The sequence below is a fragment of the Aquarana catesbeiana genome, linkage group LG05 (genome assembly GCF_042186555.1).
Source record: "Aquarana catesbeiana isolate 2022-GZ linkage group LG05, ASM4218655v1, whole genome shotgun sequence".
Taxonomy (NCBI): Eukaryota; Metazoa; Chordata; class Amphibia; order Anura; family Ranidae; genus Aquarana; species Aquarana catesbeiana.
Window position 1 is genome coordinate 160505271 of NC_133328.1, and position 14146 is coordinate 160519416.

Below are 14146 nucleotides of genomic sequence, written 5' to 3' on the forward strand. Positions count from 1 at the left end.
ACAAACATGCATGCTCGGAAGCAAGGACCAGCACGGTGGGTCTTGTAAAACTAGCGTTCGTAATGGAGATAGCACATTCTTGACGTGTCAAATTATGAAATTTCTAAATGCAATGCACCATTCTCTTCTTCTTTTTAATGGCTTAATAATAAATCTGCTTTGCTGGTGATACTGACAGAGTACAGACAAACATATTTTACATAGGATTTGTGTTCTAGTAATATCAATAAAAAAATATTGTCTTTTTTTTGGCCATTTTGTTTATTGTGCATTCACAACATAAATAAAATTACTAAATTATTAGACATATTCTCTGTCATCACAATTAAAAATTATAAATTAGAAACAAAAAGAGCAAATGATACACAGAAAATAAAAAAATATAGCCTATTAAATCATACTCAAATCAAAAAATACAACATTCTAAATTAGTAGCCCTTAAACTCCCCAGACCACTGGCCTTGTTGTGGATCCTGGGGCTGATTTTGCCTCTGACCACCATGCTGCTGAGGTGGGTGGGCTTGCTGGGGTGGGTAGGTTTGCTGAGGTGGGTAGGTTTGCTGGGGTGGGTAGGCTTGTTGTGGAGGAGGTGGAGGTGTGTGGTCCAAATCACACACATGAGATTTACTGGTTAGCTCTTGTTTCCTGGCCTTGCTGAAGAGCTGGATGATTAGACCCTCATAGTTGCCAACAGTCCCGATTTTCCCGGGACAATCCCGATTTTGGGACCCTCGTCCCGATTGGAGAGTGTCCCGAATCGGGATTTTCCATAAGGAAAATCGGGAATGTTGTTTTTTTTTTGTTTTTTTTGGAGCAGCGGGCTCCAGCAAAATGGCGGCCGGCGCCGCCGCTCTATCTGCCTCTAGTGTTGAGTGGAGAGGGGAAGGGGGCTCGATCCGTGCTGCCAATGAAGCGGCTTCTTTGGCTGCACGGCCCCTCCCCTCTCCACTGAAGCGAGCAGAAGACACGGTGCCGGCGCCGTGTCTTCCTGAAAGTTCCCCAGCCCCGTACTGCGCAAGCGCTGCACCTGCGCAGTACAGGGGGTCCGCCATTGCCGAGGGGAACTTTCTCGGCAGAACACCGGCCGCTCCTCCACTGAGCGGGGGCCGGGCTGCATTGAGGGGGGGAGGCTGCACTAACTGAGGGGGGGCTGCACTGAGGGGGGGCTGCAATAACTGAGGGGGGGGCTGCACTGAGGGGGGGAGGCTGCACTAACTGAGGGGGGCTGCACTGAGGGGGGGCTGCACTAACTGAGGGGGGCTGCACTAAGGGGGGGCTGCACTAACTGAGGGGGGGCTGCACTGAGGGGGAGGCTGCACTAACTGAGGGGAGGCTGCACTGAGGGGGCTGCACTAACTGAGGGGGGGCTGCACTGAGGGTGGGAGGCTGCACTAACTGAGGGGGGCTGCACTGAGGGGGGCTGCACTAACTGAAGGGGGGCTGAACTGGGGGGGGCTGCATTAACTGAGGGGGGCTGCATTAACTGAGGGGGGGCTGCACTGAGGGGGGGGCTGCACTAACTGAGGGGGGCTGCACTGAGGGGGGGCTGCACTAACTGAGGGGGGGCTGCACTGAGGGGGTGGAGGCTGCAAGGACAGACTCTGGCGGGGGCACCTGATGCAAGGACAGACTCTGGCGGGGGCACCTGATGCAAGGACAGACTCTGGCGGGGGCACCTGATGCAAGGACAGACTCTGCCGGGGGCACCTGATGCAAGGACAGACTCTGCCGGGGGCACCTGATGCAAGGACAGACTCTGCTGGTGGCAGGCGACGTGGCTAGTGACACGCTCAGGGATCCCACTGATTCGGCATTATGGTGAGTTGAATGATTTAATTTTATATTACAATGTAATAATAGAAATAATGCGCTTCAATCATCCTGACACCATAACAACCATGGTGCCAGGATGATTGAAGCGTTAACACCAGGTGTTTGGAGTATCTTTATCTGTTGATTGTTAAACTTTCTAGAATACACATATTTCTATTGTTGTGTAGGATCTGGGGCTGCTGTCCCGTCATTCCTCTCTCCCTCTCTCCCTCTCCCCCTTTCCCTCTCCCTCTCCATCCCTCATTCATCTCAGACTCTAACCACACCCTCTTCAGCCACGCCAATTTAAGCCACGTCCACTTTTCATGCAAACCACGCCCACTTTTCGTGCAAGCCACGCCCATTTTCCGCGTAAGCCACGCCCATTTTTCACCGCGACTCGCTTCGCGCGCCGCAACTATTATTTTTTACTAGACCACACCTACAAACGAATGCCCCGCCTCCTAATTATTGATCGGCTCCGCCTACAGCCAAAAAAGTGTCCCACATATTTTTTTTTCAATGTTGGCAACTATGGACCCTCACATAGCTCCCTTTGATCTGCGTCAAGCTCACGGAGCTTATTAACAGTAAAACAGCCAAACCCTTCAGCACTATCGGGTGCTGTGGTGATCACAGAAGTAGCCCTAGTTAAGAACTCAGCTGTGGCCTCATCCAGATGTTGGCTCTTCCTGGCCCTTTTTTTGGGAGGACGCAGGGGAGGGATTTTGCACTCAGTTGTCGTCTGGCTGCTGGGCCCAGGCTCTTCTTGGCTCCAAAGTTCCTGTGTGTGTAAAACCAACATCATTTTAATTTTTGGACTTCAATCACAAACACTTTTCAGGTCATGACTTTTTAATTTGGAATGTGTCCAAATAGTAAAGACTATCATTCTGACTCCAGCATTTCTCATTCTTGTCCTAATCCTTTTTGGCCACTACTGTCTATTGATATGGAACTCACTTTTTTAAGACAACAAATTACTATGCATTACTACCATCTAATTAAATCATTTATATTTTTTAGGCAAGCTTTTAAACCATGCTATACCTGGGTCAAGCTGAGCTCCTCCTCCTCTTCATCCTGTGTAGGATCAGGCTCAGTATTGGTGGCCTCAGCTGATGCAGAGGGTAGCGTAGAGAGAGATCTGCGTGGTACAGTTTGATCCGACAAAAAATGGAGGCTGTTGAAATACCACAGCTTGGGAACATAGACATCTTCAGCTGCTTCTCCTGATTTTTTTGAATCGCCAATCTTCTTTCGTTCCCTGTTATACATACTTCTGAGGCCCCCAATTTTGGTCTTTATCAAACTGTAGGTTGCTCTGGGGTACACGGTCTTTGCAAATTCCACCAGTTTATCAATTGCTGCCATCCTCTTGGCTTTATTGCAATAATCTTTATTTTTTACTTGCCACAGACACGTGAGCTCTCTGTATTGTTCGATAAACTGGCTAAGAAATTCATGTGAATTCAAAGCTGACTTCATCATTTTGGTGACAAGTATCAGATGTCTGCAAAACAGAACACAAGACAAACCATAATGGGTGGCGTATAGCTCATAATCTGGTCACAATATAGGCCTTTATTTAAGGGATGGGCTGTATGTTCGGGTCGAACATGAGTTTGACTTGAACATTGGCTGTTCGCCCGTTCGCCAAATAGCAAACCGTTTATGTTTTTTTCTGCAAATGCTAAAGCCGCGGAACACCCTATAAAAGTCTAGGGGAGAATTCAAAAGTGATAATTTTAATGGATAATATGCAAGCTAATTGCCATTAGGGATGAGCCAAACACCCCCCTGTTCGGTTCGCACCAGAACATACGAACAGGCAAAAAATTTGTTTGAACACGCGAACACCGTTAAAGTCTATGGGACTCGAACATGTATAATCAAAAGTGCTAATTTTAAAGGCTTATATGCATGGTATTGTCATAAAAAGTGTTTGGGGACCCGGGTCCTGCCCCAGGGGACATGTATCAATGCCAAAAAAAGTTTTCAAAAACTGCCTTTTTTTTGGGAGCAGTGATTTTAATAATGCTTAAAGTGAAACAATAAAAGTGTAATATTCCTTTAAATTTCGTACCTGGGGGGTGTCTATAGTATGCCTGTAAAGGGACGCATGTTTCCCGTGTTTAGAACAGTCTGACAGCAAAATGACATTTCAAAGGAAAAAAAGTAATTTAACCACTTGAGCCCCGGACCATTATGCTGCCTAAGGACCAGAGGTCTTTTTCCAATTTGGCACTGCGTCGCTTTAACTGCTAATTGCGCGGTTATGCAATGCTGTACCCAAACGAAATTTGCGTCCTTTTCTTCCCACAAATAGAGCTTTCTTTTGATGGTATTTGATCACTTCTGCAGTTTTTATTTTTTGCGCTATAAACGGAAAAAGACCGAAAATTTTGAAAAAAAATGATATTTTCTACTTTTTGTTATAAAAAAAATCCAATAAACTCAATTTTAGTCATACATTTAGGCCAAAATGTATTCGGCCACATGTCTTTGGTAAAAAAAATGTCAATAAGCGTATATTTATTGGTTTGCGCAAAAGTTATAGCGTCTACAAACTAGGGTACATTTTCTGGAATTTACACAGCTTTTAGTTTATGACTGCCTATGTCATTTCTTGAGGTGCTAAAATGGCAGGGCAGTACAAAACCCCCCCAAATGACCCCATTTTGGAAAGTAGACACCCCAAGGAAATTGCTGATAGGCATGTTGAACCCATTGAATATTTATTTTTTTTGTCCCAAGTGATTGAATAATGACAAAAAAAAAAAAAAAAAAAAATATTTACAAAAAGTTGTCACTAAATGATATATTGCTCACACAGGCCATGGGCCTATGTGGAATTGCACCCCAAAATATATTCAGCTACTTCTCCTGAGTACGGGGATACCACATGTGTGGGACTTTTTGGGAGCCTAGCCGCGTATGGGACCCCGAAAACCAATCACCGCCTTCAGGATTTCTAAGGGTGTAACTTTTTGATTTCACTCTTCACTGCCTATCACAGTTTCGGAGGCCATGGAATGCCCAGGTGGCACAACCCCCCCCCCAAATGACCCCATTTTGGAAAGTAGACACCCCAAGCTATTTGCTGAGAGGCATATTGAGTCCATGGAATATTTTATATTTTGACACAAGTTGCGGAAAAGTGACACTTTTTTTTTTTTTTTTTTTTTTTTGCACAAAGTTGTCACTAAATGATATATTGCTCACACAGGCCATGGGCCTATGTGGAATTGCACCCCAAAATACATTTAGCTGCTTCTCCTGAGTATGGGGATACCACATGTGTGGGACTTTTTGGGAGCCTAGCCGCGTACGGGGCCCCGAAAACCAATCACCGCCTTCAGCGTTTTTAAGGGCGTGAATTTTTGATTTTACTCTTCACTGCCTAACACCGTTTCGGAGGCCATGGAATGCCCAGGTGGCACAAACCCCCCCCAAATGACCCCATTTTGGAAAGTAGACACCCCAAGCTATTTGCTGAGAGGCATGGTGAGTATTTTGCAGCTCTCATTTGTTTTTGAAAATGAAGAAAGACAAGAAAAAACTTTTTTTTTTTTTCTTTTTTCAAATTTCAAAACTTTGTGACAAAAAGTGAGGTCTGCAAAATACTCACTATACCTCTCAGCAAATAGCTTGGGGTGTCTACTTTCCAAAATGGGGTCATTTGGGGGGGTTTTGTGCCACCTGGGCATTCCATGGCCTCCGAAACTGTGATAGGCAGTGAAGAGTGAAATCAAAAATTCACGCCCCTTAGAAAGCCTGAAGGCGGTGCTTGGTTTTCGGGGTCCCGTACGCGGCTAGGCTCCCAAAAAGTCTCACACATGTGGTATCCCCGTACTCAGGAGAAGCAGCAGAATGTATTTTGGGGTGTAATTTCACATATTCCCATGGCATGTTTGAGCAATATATCATTTAGTGACAACTTTGTGCAAAAAAAAAAAAAAAAAAAAAAAATTTGTCTCTTTCCCGCAACTTGTGTCGCAATATAAAATATTCCATGGACTCGACATGCCTCTCAGCAAATAGCTTGGGGTGTCTACTTTCCAAAATGGGGTCATTTGGGGGGGTTTTGAACTGTCCTGGCATTTTATGCACAACATTTAGAAGCTTATATCACACATCACCCACTCTTCTAACCACTTGAAGACAAAGCCCTTTCTGACACTTATTTTTTACATGAAAAAGTTTTTTTTTTTTTGCAAGAAAATTACTTTGAACCCCCAAACATTATATATTTTTTTAAAGCAAATGCCCTACAGATTAAAATGGTGGGTGTTTCATTTTTTTTTTTCACACAGTATTTGCGCAGCGATTTTTCAAACGCATTTTTTGGGGAAAAAACACACTTTTTTAAATTTTAATGCACTAAAACACACTATATTGCCCAAATGTTTGATGAAATAAAAAAGATGATCTTAGACCGAGTACATGGATACCAAACATGACATGCTTTACAATTGCGCACAAACGTGCAGTGGCAACAAAATAAATACATTTTTAAAAGCCTTTAAAAGCCTTTACAGGTTACCACTTTAGATCTACAGAGGAGGTCTACTGCAAAAATTACTGCCCTCGATCTGACCTTCGCGGCGATACCTCACATGCATGGTGCAATTGCTGTTTACGTTTGACGACAGACCGCCGCTTGCGTTCGCCTTAGCGCAAGAGCAGGGGGCGACAGGGGTGCTTTTTTTTTTTTTTTTTTTTTTTTCTTTATTATTTTTTTGCTTTTTTATCTTATTTTTAAACTGTTCCTTTCATTTTTTTTTTTTTTAAATCATTTTTATTGTTATCTCGGGGAATGTAAATATCCCCTATGATAGCAATAGGTAGTGACAGGTACTCTTTTTTGAAAAAATTGGGGTCTATTAGACCCTAGATCTCTCCTCTGCCCTCAAAGCATCTGACCACACCAAGATCGGTGTGATAAAATGCTTCCCCAATTTCCCAATGGCGCTATTTACATCCGGCGAAATCTAAGTCATAAAATGCTCGTAGCTTCCGGTTTCTTAGGCCATAGAGATGTTTGGAGCCACTCTTGTCTCTGATCAGCTCTATGGTCAGCTGGCTGAATCACCGGCTGCATTCTCAGGTTCCCTGTTGAGACAGGAGAGCCAGAGAAAAACACGGAAGACGGTGGGGGGGGGGGGCATTCCCTCCCACGGCTTGTAAAGGCAGTCTAGAGGCTAATTAGCCGCTAGGATTGCTTTTACATGAAAGCCGACCGCTGGCTGAAAAGAATGATACCAAGATGATACCTAAACCTGCAGGCATCATTCTGGTATAACCACTCAAAGTTGTGAATGGCGTACCTGAAGACAAAAAAATGGTTAACAATAAAGCACAGTAAACAATAAAGTATAAATAATTACATACCTGAAAAACAAACATGATAAAACATAATAACAATAACAATAACAATAACAATAAAACACTGCAGAATAGAATACAGTAAAAAAAGAGCAGAACAATAGAGAGAGAGAATAGAGAGAGAGAACAATAAAACGACAACTATTTTTTTTTATTTTATATATATTTTTTTTTTTTTTACACTTTTTTTGTAACTAACTTTTATAACTGTAACCGGTTCCAGGTTCGGGTCTCTCAAAATGCGATGGCATCTTGGGAGACCCTGTGAAAGTGTGCCTAGTCTGTGCAATGCTGTACCCTACGCTAATACTCAACTAGTGTATGGTAGCGTTCAAAACATTCACCAATGCAAAGACCAGGATTGTCAGGACAGAAGGGACAATAATAGCGGGTGTCACGCCTATATCCGCGTTTGCTGCAGACACAACATCTTTTTGGGGGGGGTTCGTTGGGTAGGGGTACTCGGGAGCACATAAAAATGCCTCTCATGCAGCCGACTGCATTTCGTTGGGGGATGTGAATGGGGGAAGTACGGGCGCTGCAGAAGTGGTGGGTTCCCAATTAGGATTGGCGAATGCAGCAGGAAGGGCACTATGGGCACGACGGGCCTGTGTTTGTCTTCTTGGTGGCAGCGGGACACTACTTGTGCTTGTCACCTCACCAGCTTGAACTGCACTTATGGGACTCGCCACGTCACCAAGTGTTACTGCAGTGCTGGTTTGACTACGACCGGGGTGTACTAGGCCGCTGGTGCTTGCCAGTTCAATAAAAAGCTTCCAAAAAAACTGTTAGCGATCGCAGGGATCAGGCCTGACTCTGCGAACGCTGCAGTTATGCGTTTAGTGTTTTGTAAGTGACAGTGATCGATCGATACTGCACTTGGGTGGGCTGGACTGGGCCGGGCGGAGGGGCAAAACGCAGGTGCTAGCAGGTATCTGGGTTGATCCCGCTAACACTGCGTTTTTGGGAACCCTAAACTGCTGGGGACGCTAGTATAGATCTGATCTGATCGGATCAGATATTGATCCGTTCAGATACTATACCACTAAAGGAGGCGTATGCTGCGTGCGTGGGTGTTAGCGGTACTGGCGCTAACCTGACGCTGCCTGGGGCCGGTGCTTGCTAGTTCACCAAAATGCTACCAAAAAAACTGTTAGCGATCGCAGGGATCAGGCCTGACTCTGCGAACGCTGCAGTTATGCGTTTAGTGCCTTGTAAGTGTCAGTGATCGATCGATACTGCACTTGGGTGGGCTGGGCTGGGCCGGGCGGAGGGGCACAACGCAGGTGCTAGCAGGTATCTGGGCTGATCCCGCTAACACTGCGTTTTTGGGAACCCTAAACTGCTGGGGACGCTAGTATAGATCTGATCGGATCAGATATTGATCCGATCAGATACTATACCACTAAGGGAGGTGTACGGTGCGTGCGTGGGTGTTAGCGGTACTGGCGCTAACCTGACGCTGCCTGGTGCTTGCTTGCCAGTTCACCAAAATGCTACCAAAAAAACTGTTAGCGATCGCAGGGATCAGGCCTGACTCTGCGAACGCTGCAGTTATGCGTTTAGTGTTTTGTAAGTGACAGTGATCGATCGATACTGCACTTGGGTGGGCTGGGCGGAGGGGCAAAACGCAGGTGCTAGCAGGTATCTGGGCTGATCCCGCTAACACTGTGTTTTTGGGAACCCTAAACTGCTGGGGACGCTAGTATAGATCTGATCAGATCAGATATTGATCCGATCAGATACTATACCACTAAGGGAGGCGCATGCTGCGTGCGTGGGTGTTAGCGGTACTGGCGCTAATCTGACGCTGCCTGGGGCGACGCATATCACCGCCGGGCGATCAGGGGGCTAAACCTTTATTAGGTAATAAACGGCGGGTGCCCTGACACTATAAAAAATAAACGAACTAACCTGCGTCACCCGTAACGGTTATACGGTGATCAGTGGTGAAAGGGTTAACTAGGGGGCAATCAAGGGGTTAAAACATTTATTAGGTAGTATATGGGGGTCCCTGTCGCTATAAAACGCTGACGGCGAACCTAAATATTTACCTCACTAACTAGTGTCACCAGCGACACTAATACAGCGATCAGAAAAATGATCGCTTAGCAACACTGGTGACAGGGGGTGATCAAGGGGTTAAAACTTTATTAGGGGGGGTTAGGGGGGTACCCTAGACCTAAAGGGGGGTAATACTAACTGTCCCAACACTGTAACTGTCACAAACTGACACTATGCAGTAATCAGAAAAAAAAAAAAAAAAAAAAAAAAAAAACCTGCTGGTGTCAGTTTGTGACAGGGGGGGGGGGGGTGATTGGGGGGGGATCGGGGGGCGATCGGGGGGGGGATCGGGGTGTTTTGTATGCCTGGCATGTTCTACTGTGTGTGTAGTGTGTTGTGCACTCACATTGATGTCTTCTCCCCTCGGCGCTGGAACGGAAAATACCGAGCCGAGGGGAGATGACATCATTTCCTTTGCTGCTGTTTAGCATACAGCAGCAAAGGAGTGTTCCCATTGGCCGGCGGCGATCGCGAGGGGGGGGCCACGAACGGATGGCCTCCCCCTCATCTCGGATCGCCGGGGAACAGAACGGGACCGCTTCGGGCACCGGGGGGGGGTCCGATCGGACCCCCCACCCGCGAGAGGCAAATCACGTACATGTACGTGATTTTGCCTGCCCGTGCCGCCTTGCCGACGTAAATCGGCGTTAGGCGGTCCTTAAGTGGTTAAAACTACTCACGGCTATTAATGAATTGCCGGTCCGACAATACGCATAAAAGTTCATTGATAAAAACATCATGAGATTTCCCCACAGGGGAACCCCGATCCAAATAAAAAAAAAAAATATGGCGTGGGGCCCCCCAAAAATCCATACCAGAACCTTATCCGAGCACGCAACCTGGCAGGCCACAGGAAAAGAGGGGGACGACGAGAGAGCGCCCCCCCTTCCTGAACCGTACCAGGCAACATGCCCTCAACATTGGGAGGGTGCTTTGGGGTAGTCCCCAAAGCACCTTGTCCCCATGTTGATGAGGACAAGAGCCTCATCCCCACAACCCTTGGCCGGTGGTTGTGGGGGTCTGCGGGTGGGGGGGCTTATCGGAATCTGGAAGCCCCCTTTAACAAGGGGACCCAGAGATCCCGGCACCCCCCCGTGTGAAATGCTAAAGTACCCCTACCATTTCTAAAAAAACCTGTCAAAAATTTTAAAAATGACAAGAGACAGTTTTTGACAACTCCTTTATTTAAAGTCTTCTTTTTTCCATCTTCTTTCTTCTTTCTTCTATGTTCCTTTGTTTTCTTCCTCCATCTTCTTCTTGCTCCGATCCTCTGCTTCTTGCTCCGGTGTTCTCGTCCGGCATCTTCCTCCGCGGCGTCTTCTTCCCTTCTTCTTCTTCTTCTTGGGCCGCTCCGCATACATGATGGGAGGCTACCGCTGTGTGACGCTTCTCGTCTTCTGACGGTTCTTAAATAACGGAGGGCGGGACCACCCGGTGACCCCGCCCCCCTCTGACGCACGGGGACTTGACGGAGAATTCCCTGTGGCCTTCCCCGTGACGTCAGAGGGGGTCAACCATTACGTAACGGGTGACCCCGCCCCCCTCTGACGTCACGCAGAAGCGTCACACAGCGGGAGCCTCCCATCATGTATACGGAGCGGCCCAAGAAGAAGAAGGGAAGAAGACGCCATGGAAGAAGATGCCGGACGAGAACACCAGAGCAAGAAGTAGAGTATCGAAGCAAGAACCAGAGGAAGAAGAAACCAAAGGAAGAAAGAAGGAGGAAGACCCGAAGAAGATGGAAAGAAGAAGACTTGAAATAATGGAATTGTCAAAAACTATCTCTTGTTTTTTTTAACAAATTTGTCACTTTTTTTGTGAAATGGTAGAGGTACTTTTGTACACCATTACCATTTCACACAGGGGGGCGGGATCTGGGGGTCCCCCTTGTTAAAGGGGGCTTCCAGATTCAGATAAGCCCACCCGCCCGCAGACCCCCACAACCTACCGGCCAAGGGTTGTGGGGATGAGGCCCTTGTCCTCATCAACATGGGGACAAGGTGCTTTGGGGGCTACCCCAAAGCACCCTCCCAATGTTGAGGGCATGTGGCCTGGTACGGTTCAGGAGGGTCCGCTCTCTCGTCACCCCCTCTTTCCCTGTGGCCTGCCAGGTTGCGTGCTCGGATAAGAGTCTGGTATGGATTTTTGGGGGGACCCTACGCCATTTTTTTTTTGTTTTGGTTTGGGGTTCCCCTGTGGGGAAATCCCATGCCGTTTTTATCAATTAACTTTAATGTGTATTGTTGGACCGACAATTCATTAATATCTGCAAGTACTTTTGAATGACTTTTTTGCCTTTGAAATGTAATTTTGCTGTCAGACTGTTCTAAACACGGGAAACATGCACCCCTTTACAGGGATACTATAGACACCGCCCAGGTACGAAATTCTAAGGAATATTACACTTTTATTGTTTCACTTTAAGCATTATAAAAATCACTGCTCGCGAAAAAACGGACGTTTTTCAAAATTCGTTTGGCATGTACATGTCCCCTGGGGCAGGACCCAGGTCCCCAAACACTTTTTATGACAATACCATGCATATAAGCCTTTAAAATTAGCACTTTTGATTTCTCACATAGACTTTTAAAGTGTGTTCCGCGGCTTTCAAATTTGCCACGAACAACCAAAATTGTTTGCTGTTCGGCGAACTGGCGAACAGCCGATGTTCGACTCAAACTCTAAGCTCAACCCTAATTGCCATAAAAAGTTTGGGAACCTGGGTCCATGCACTTTAATAATGTTTAAAAGTGAAACAATAAAAGTGAAATATTCCTTTACATTTCGTAACTGGGTGGGGGTGTGGATGTCTATAGTATGCCTGTAAAGTTGTGCATGTTTCCCGTATGTAAAAACAGTTCGAGAGCAAAATTACATTTCCAAAGCAAAAAACTGACAATTAAAAGTATTAACGGTAGCGACAGAATTTTGAAACATACCTTATTTTCACGGGTACTCTCGTAACGTTTGTCTCGCGCCTAAACAGAACATAACATTACATCACACGCTCATTCAATTTATATAAACAACCTATGCGTGAAAACTCTGCTCTCCGAACGTCATGACACATTCGTTCGTACCGCGTGTTAAGTTGACATAGACAGCGCATGCGTGAAACTCCGCTGGCGTCATCCGCCCCTGACGTTCTTTTTCTATAATATTCCCCGCCCCCCTCTCTTCGGTGCACAGTGAGGAGCAACATGGCGGAGACACAGATGTGTGATGTGTCATCATCTAGTGGGGAGGAAAGGCCAGAGGCACAAATCGCACAATCCAGGAGGAGGAGGAGGAGATGTAAGGCCACCAACATGGCCTTTGCTGAAATGGTGGAGATGGTGGACATTTTAATTAGGGAGGATTATGATGGCAAACATGGTCCATATGCCCATCCTAATTTAGTAAAAAACAAAATCCTGTCTCATGTCGTGAGGACTCTGGACCGCAAGTTTGGTGTACGGCGAAAGAAGGACCAACTGAGGAAGCGCTGGTCCTACCTAAAAAACAGGGAGCCGGATCAGTATCTAAAAATTAAGAAGGTACTTTGAAAAAGTAAGTACTTGTCATGTGTCCTATTTATGATTATCCACTTGCATGCTGCTCCATGTGTTTTTCTTTTACTGTTGTACTTAATGTTCGTAGGTGGGAAATAACGTTTGTAGTTAGGAAATAACGTTCGCAGGGACAAAAGGGGTCGTTTGCCAATAAATACGATGATTTTAGCTGATATAGGCTTATGACTGATTTGGTCATGATAATTTGTCTGATTGAACGAAGTTTAAGACATTTTGGTGTCTAGATGTCTTTGAAATTTGAATTAATTGCTAAATAGATTCAGTGGAATGTAAGGAGAGGACACTCAGCAGCTGTTTACACATCTGGACTCAGGAGCACTAGTGTGGGACACCAGAGAAACTTGGCCAAAAAAGGTAAGTATTGCATTTTGGGTAAAAGGGAATTTTAATCATGTCTTCAACTTGGTTCTCTTCCTAAACAAACAATTGTACACCACTTGAAAGCAATGTTTCATATTCCTATTTGTGGCCACAAATATCTGTGTGCTAAGTATACCTTTTGTTTCTTTCTCATAGGGGATAAAAGACGCAAACAACAGGGTCGCCAGGACCCCCAACCTCGCCGGGACCCCCAACCTCACCGGGACCCCCAACCTCACCGGGACCCCCAACCCTGCCAGGACCCGCTACCTCAATGCGAAACCAGCCCAAGTGTCACTGAGGATGTGGAGGAAAGAGGTGGAGGAAGTGGGAGAGTGTACCTCACCAGGTGAGTGTCTGACACCCCAGCTTCAGGTAATCTATGTATGCCTGCATATTTCTAAATACATGTTTTTTTAACACATTTTTAGGTGATGTTCTGGTTGTGGAAGAAGAAGCAGACCGTTTCACGATGTACAGCACACAAAGGCTCATTGGGGAGATCATGGGCTGGAATGGTGAAATCGATGCCATGAGGAATCGCCTGAACAGAATGCAGCAGCAAATGAAGAACATGATAGATGTTTTGGGTAGAATATAAACCCTTTTTAAGTCACAAAACATTTATCATGTTCTTCATTTTCTGCTGCATGATGATGTCCACATTCAAATTTTTCTAAGTTGAACTTTGTAAGTTCCCTAGTTGTCTGTTATTTTTGTAAACATGGTTATTTTGTAAAAAAATAAAAATTTATATAATTTCTTAAAAAAAAAAAAAAAAAAAAATCATCTATATATTTTCTTTAAAAAAGAAAAAAAAATATATATATTTAGTTTAAAAAAAAAAAAAAAATTATATATTCTTTTTTTTTATTTAAAAAATATATATATATTTGCTTTAAAAAATAAATAAATAAATAAATAAATAAAAAACGTGTGATATTTGCCTA

The 14146-nt window shown here is 45.3% G+C and overlaps 1 protein-coding gene across 2 annotated transcripts in view; it reads left to right on the forward strand.

The window, feature by feature from the left end:
• The window catches only part of CMTM8 (CKLF like MARVEL transmembrane domain containing 8), a 136386-nt gene that overhangs the window by 13455 nt on the left and 108785 nt on the right, over positions 1-14146 (forward strand). The gene's annotated exons all lie outside the window — the stretch shown is intronic.